At 36.2% G+C, this 5764-nt stretch overlaps 1 pseudogene; it reads left to right on the top strand.

The window, feature by feature from the left end:
• Positions 1-430: 430 nt before the first annotated feature.
• Positions 431-2777, top strand: LOC104239757 (trans-cinnamate:CoA ligase, peroxisomal-like; annotated as a pseudogene).
• The last annotated feature ends 2987 nt before the right edge of the window (positions 2778-5764 follow it).

The raw sequence follows: 5764 nt of genomic DNA, 5'->3' as shown, positions 1-5764 counted from the left end.
AAACTTCACTTATGAGATTACACTGAGTTTGTGATCCGGTAGTATATATAAGTTAAATCCTTAAAATAAACATTAGACAAGAACTAGTGAAGTGAGGTGGCTTTTGGTTATATTACCCCAGCCCAAGATGAAGTGGTGAGGTCAAAGCAGCCAAAACTTTTTATGTGAAAACAACCACTTAACTATCACTGGTATATTTTTCAAGGTCAAAGGTCTTTCATGGAACTGTGGAAATTATGAATTTTTGTATTATTAGTACTACACATTCACTGCAATTTCCCTATTGTTTCCACCCAAACAACCATTTAGGGACCCATATATGGGCCATAATCTTGACTCTCCACTTGGCCTTTCCCTATATAAATTTCCCTTTCTTGCAATATCTCTTAACCTTACTACATTTCTCTCTAACTACAAACCTTTCTACAAAACAAATTTTAGAGCCTATACTTCTTGAAAAAACACAAATTCCACTCTGAGACTATGGATAGATTACCAAAATGTGGAGCAAATTATGTGCCTCTAACTCCTCTTACCTTCTTAACTAGGGCATCCAAATGTTATGCCAATAGAACATCCATCATCTATGGTGATATCCGTTTCACATGGAGCCAAACTTACGAGCGTTGTTGTCGCCTCGCCTCCTCTCTTCGATCCCTAAACATTGTCAAGAACGACGTGGTAAGTATATTTGACATGTACAGTTAGTGTAGTTTAACCTATTATAGCACATAAGTTACTGTTTTTACTAGGTTAGCTCATCAAGTGATCTGATTATGTAAATATAATATTATTTATACTGTCAGTGCATTCTAACATGATTAGTATGTTTGTGACAAAAAATTTCAAAGCAATAAGTTAGGACTTTTTAACATGCATGACTAGAGTTTCCTCAACCAAATAACACATGCAATACAAGAAAATGAGCAAGAGATCCATACTATATAGTGATTACATCAACTAAATTATGTGTTTAATTATTAATTATATATGATTATGTGCAGGTTTCAGTGTTGGCTCCAAATGTTCCAGCAATGTATGAAATGCATTTTGCTGTGCCAATGGCGGGAGCTGTGTTGAATGCAATCAATACAAGGCTAGATGCTAAGAACATTGCAGTCATTCTCAAACACTCTGAAGCCAAAGTATTTCTTGTTGATTATGAATACCTAGAAATTGCAAAAATGGCCCTCGAACTTCTAGTGGCCGACTTTGAGAAGTCCAAAACTTCTGAAATGCTGATGCCTCTCGTCGTTGTCATTGATGACATCAACTCCCCTACCGGAATCCGGCTAGGCGAGCTCGAGTACGAGCAATTGGTGTTCCAAGGAAATACAAGTTACATCCCCGAAGAAATTACCGATGAATGGGATCCAATTACCTTGAATTATACATCAGGTGAAATGTCGATCATTTCATCTAAAAGTTTAAATTACTAAAAGATATATATTTTTATTGACTTAATTATGTTTTCAACAGGTACGACTTCAGATCCTAAGGGAGTTGTGTACAGTCATAGAGGAGCATATTTGAGCACTTTGAGTTTAATATTAGGTTGGGAAATGGGTACTGAACCTGTCTATTTATGGTCCTTACCAATGTTTCATTGCAATGGATGGACTTTCACTTGGGGCATAGCTGCAAGAGGTGGGACCAATATTTGCATTCGCAATACAACAGCCCAAGAAATGTACACAAACATAGTGTCGCATAACGTTACACATATGTGTTGTGCACCTATTGTTTTCAACATCCTTCTCGAAGCGAAACCACATGAATACAAAGCCATAACAACCTGAGTCCAAATTCTAACAGGTGGCGCACCACCACATGCGTCACTTTTAGAGAAAATTGAAAGACTCGGGTTCCATGTGGTCCATGCTTATGGGCTCACCGAGGCCACAGGCCCAGCCCTTGTATGTGAATGGCAACAAAAATGGAACAAATTGCCTAGTGAAAATAAATCCAAGTTGAAAGCAAGACAAGGAGTTGGGATTTTAACACTAGCCGATGTTGATGTGAAAAATTTCAAGAATATGCAAAGTGTGCCACGAGATGGAAAATCAATAGGGGAAATATGTTTACGAGGGAGTAGTATTATGAAAGGGTATTTCAAGAATGACAAAGCGAATTCGGAAGTATTTAAAAATGGTTGGTTTTTTACTGGAGATGTTGGAGTAATTCACTCAGATGGGTATTTGGAAATTAAAGATAGAAGCAAAGATGTGATAATTTCAGGTGGAGAAAATATTAGTAGTATTGAAGTTGAAAATGCAATTATGAGACATCCAAATGTAGTAGAAGCTTCTGTTGTGGCCATGCCACATTTCAGATGAGGTGAAAGTCCATGTGCATTTGTTATATTGCGCAGAAATTCAGAAATTAAAGAAGTTGATATTATTGCTTATTGTAATTCAAATTTGCCAGGATTTATGGTACCAAAAAAGGTGAAATTTGTGGAAAATTTACCTAAGACTGGAACTGGGAAAGTACAGAAACACCATTTGAGAGCAATAGCTAAAACTTTTGTTATTTCAGAAAAGTCAAATCAAACAAACAAGAAAACAAGTCAAGTCAACAGGGAAAAGGCGAGATATTACGATCAAAATCAGGAGCAGCAGATTCTTGCTTTGTCTCGTTTATAGAGAATAATATTTAATAATGTAATAAGTATTATATTTGGAAGAAATGGTTGGTTATAAGAAGTCGTACTATTGTTTGAATACTGTAGCAGGAGTACTACTTTTTTGGCTGCTGTGGGGTTTTTATTTTTTTTTTTACTATAGAGGAATCATGTAACTTTCAGTGACATATGTAATTGGAGTTAATAATTTTACTTTTTTTTATGGTAGAGTTACCTATCTGATAATGTAAATTTTTTTATAGTATCAATATATAAAAGTTAAGCTTTTTCCAGGTACTGTTGCATTGAGTGGTATATTACATTCCAATTAATATAATTCTAGCTTCATTTTGTGTGACAAAGGCTTTTTGCAGTTAAAAATAACCTAATTAATGTGAATTTCAAAATTAAATTTAAATAACTGATAAGCAAAATAGAGATTAAAATTGAGTACCTTGAAAAAAAAACCCAATTGTATAATTACTAAAGATGAAATTTAAAAGTATTTCATAATTATTATAACTTTATAACATACAATACTAAGTGTTGTATACACTCATTTTCTGACCTGCTACTGTTAAAAAGAAATCTGTCAATATTGGATCATATTCTACTCAATAACTGGGACAGAAGTCCAAAACAGTAATGACTTCTAATCTTGTTCAGGGCCGGCTCTACCCATATCAAGTAAGGTATAACGACCCGATCGGTCATTTTGAGCTCTAGCATGTCATTTGCGATTTGAGACCTTGAGTAGCTTCACTTCAAGTATTATGACTTGCACGTATAGTTAGATTTGATTTTCGAGAAGTTCGGAGTTGGTTTGAAAGAATAATTCTCAATTCGAAAGCTTAAAGTTAGAAGAGTTGTCCAAGGTTTGATTTTTGAGTAAATGATTTCGGAATCGGAATTTGAAGGTTCCTATAGGTCATAAGATGATTTTGGACTTGGGCGTATGTTGGGGATGAGTGTCGGATGGTCTGGGAGCGATTCGGTGCTTATTATCGGAAGTTTGCATTTTGAAGGTTTGATATTTGTTAAGTTTGACTTAGAGTGTACTTTAGTGTTATCGGACTCTGGGTGGTGTTTCGGGACCTTGGATAGGTTCACTTTATTGATTGGAACTTGTCTGTAAAGTTTGGTCATGATCCGGAATGTTTAAGAGTGATTCGGACACTTAAGTTGCATACTAGGTATTTTTAAGAAAACGAGTTGACCATGGTCAAATAGTGCACTTAATGAGCTCGGATTCATGATTTAAAAGTTTCAACAGGGTTTTATGATAATTTTGGACTTGTCAGTAAGTTTTGGTTAAATTTCGGTGAGTTTCGGATGAGTTTGGATTGTGTTGCGCTCTTTCAACGTCGTTTCTTTTGGCATAAAGGGGACCATATTGAGAAAATAATTTTTTATTTGTGATTGGATTGAGCTATTAGATCTGTATTGTAATTATGGAGCCATAACAATAAGAATCGTCGAATTCCGAGGCCGTATGAAAGAGTTATGCTTTCTGTGTAGAAAAAGATTGCTGGTTTCTGGTGCGAACATTTGATCTTCACGAACGCAAGGGAGCTCCCGCGAACACGAAAAAGGAGTTTCGGGTTGACTAGTCAACGCAAAAAATTGCTTTTCGGGAACACGAAGGTATCATGTGAAGGCGATGAACAAAAGTCACCTAGGTAGTGTTTTAAATCGAGTATTTTAGTATTTTGAGCATATCTTGAGTTCTAGAGCTCCGTTTGAGGTGATTTTTCCGGCGTTGTTCTCATCTCAAAAAGGCGGTAAATATCTGACCTTTATTTTCATATTTTTCCATGATTATTTCTGTTGATTATTTAGTTTTATCCGTGTGTAAATTGTAGAAAGTGGGGTTTTGAGCCCCCAAAGTTGAGAAATGATGAATTCTTAATTTAAGGATCAATTCATGGATGAAATTGGATGATTTTATGTATGTATACTATAACTTAAGAGTAATACTTATTTTTGATAAGTTTCGGAACCGGGCACGTGAGCACGTGGGTTGGCTATGTTGACTTTTCGAGAGGAGTTGAAAATTATTATAAATTATTAAATTACGAGTGTTAGAGGTTTGATTGGTTTGCATGTTGTTTGATTAGTTTCGAATCATTTGGCATCAGTTTTAGGAGTTAGAGAGGCGTTGTAGCCGGTTATCAGATTTCAGAGCAAGGTAAGTCTCATATCTAACCTTGTGAGGGGGAATTTACGTCGCAGGTGTTATAATTGCTATGTGTTATATGTTGTGAGGGCTACACACATATGAGGTGACGAGTGTCCGTGCGTATTCTATAAATCCTAATTAGGTCCGGATTGATTTAAACTCACGTCATAATTGTAATATTTGAGTTATTCTTGCATATTAAATTACATTAATTTATGTTTTTGTCTGAGACTAGACTTTGATAAGTGGGGATTTTGACTGATCATTAATGCCTTTTAGCTTTTGTTTTAGCCTAAAAGCATTGAATTGTGTTATCGAAACTAATGAAATTATACAGAATTATAGGAATGCTGGAAGTTGGGCTCCCGAGATAAAATCTGACTCAAAGAGGAGTAGTCCAAGCGCAAGGCATAAAGGGCACAAAGCACATAATGTGCGGTCAAATTGCGGACATCAGAATTCTACCTGCAGCTGCAAACAAAGAAGAAATGTATAGCAAACATTTGTGCGAATTACGGACCGCTCATGAATTGTGCTACCGCAAAGTTGGGCTAAGAGCCGAAGATTAGAGAGTATGCAAAATGACCAAGTCAAGAGCCTCAGTGAATTGTAGACAGCACAAGATTTGTGTGGCCGCAGAAGATTGCCTTCGACCGTAGTCCTAATATTGCGGACCGCAGAAGAGCTACCTTGCGACCGCAATATTAGGCCTTGCGGCTTCAGAACTCCAATTCCTGCCACATGAAGAAATCTGCGGACCACATATGGAATGGTGCGGCCATAGAACCTCCCGAGGGGGTATTTTTGTCCGAGATTTTCAGCCTTGTATAAGTAGACGAGTTTCACAAAATTAGGTCAAGTTTGAACCTCTACAATTACTGTAGCCGTTTTTTTCCATTTTTGGAAGTTTACTTTACTTTGGTGTATTTTACAATAGATTTAATTATTTTAAGCATTTCATT

This window comes from Nicotiana sylvestris, chromosome 9 (assembly GCF_000393655.2).
Source record: "Nicotiana sylvestris chromosome 9, ASM39365v2, whole genome shotgun sequence".
NCBI classification, from domain to species: domain Eukaryota; kingdom Viridiplantae; phylum Streptophyta; class Magnoliopsida; order Solanales; family Solanaceae; genus Nicotiana; species Nicotiana sylvestris.
Note: the sequence above shows the minus strand (reverse complement) of the source record. Positions and strands in the feature narration are given on the sequence as shown.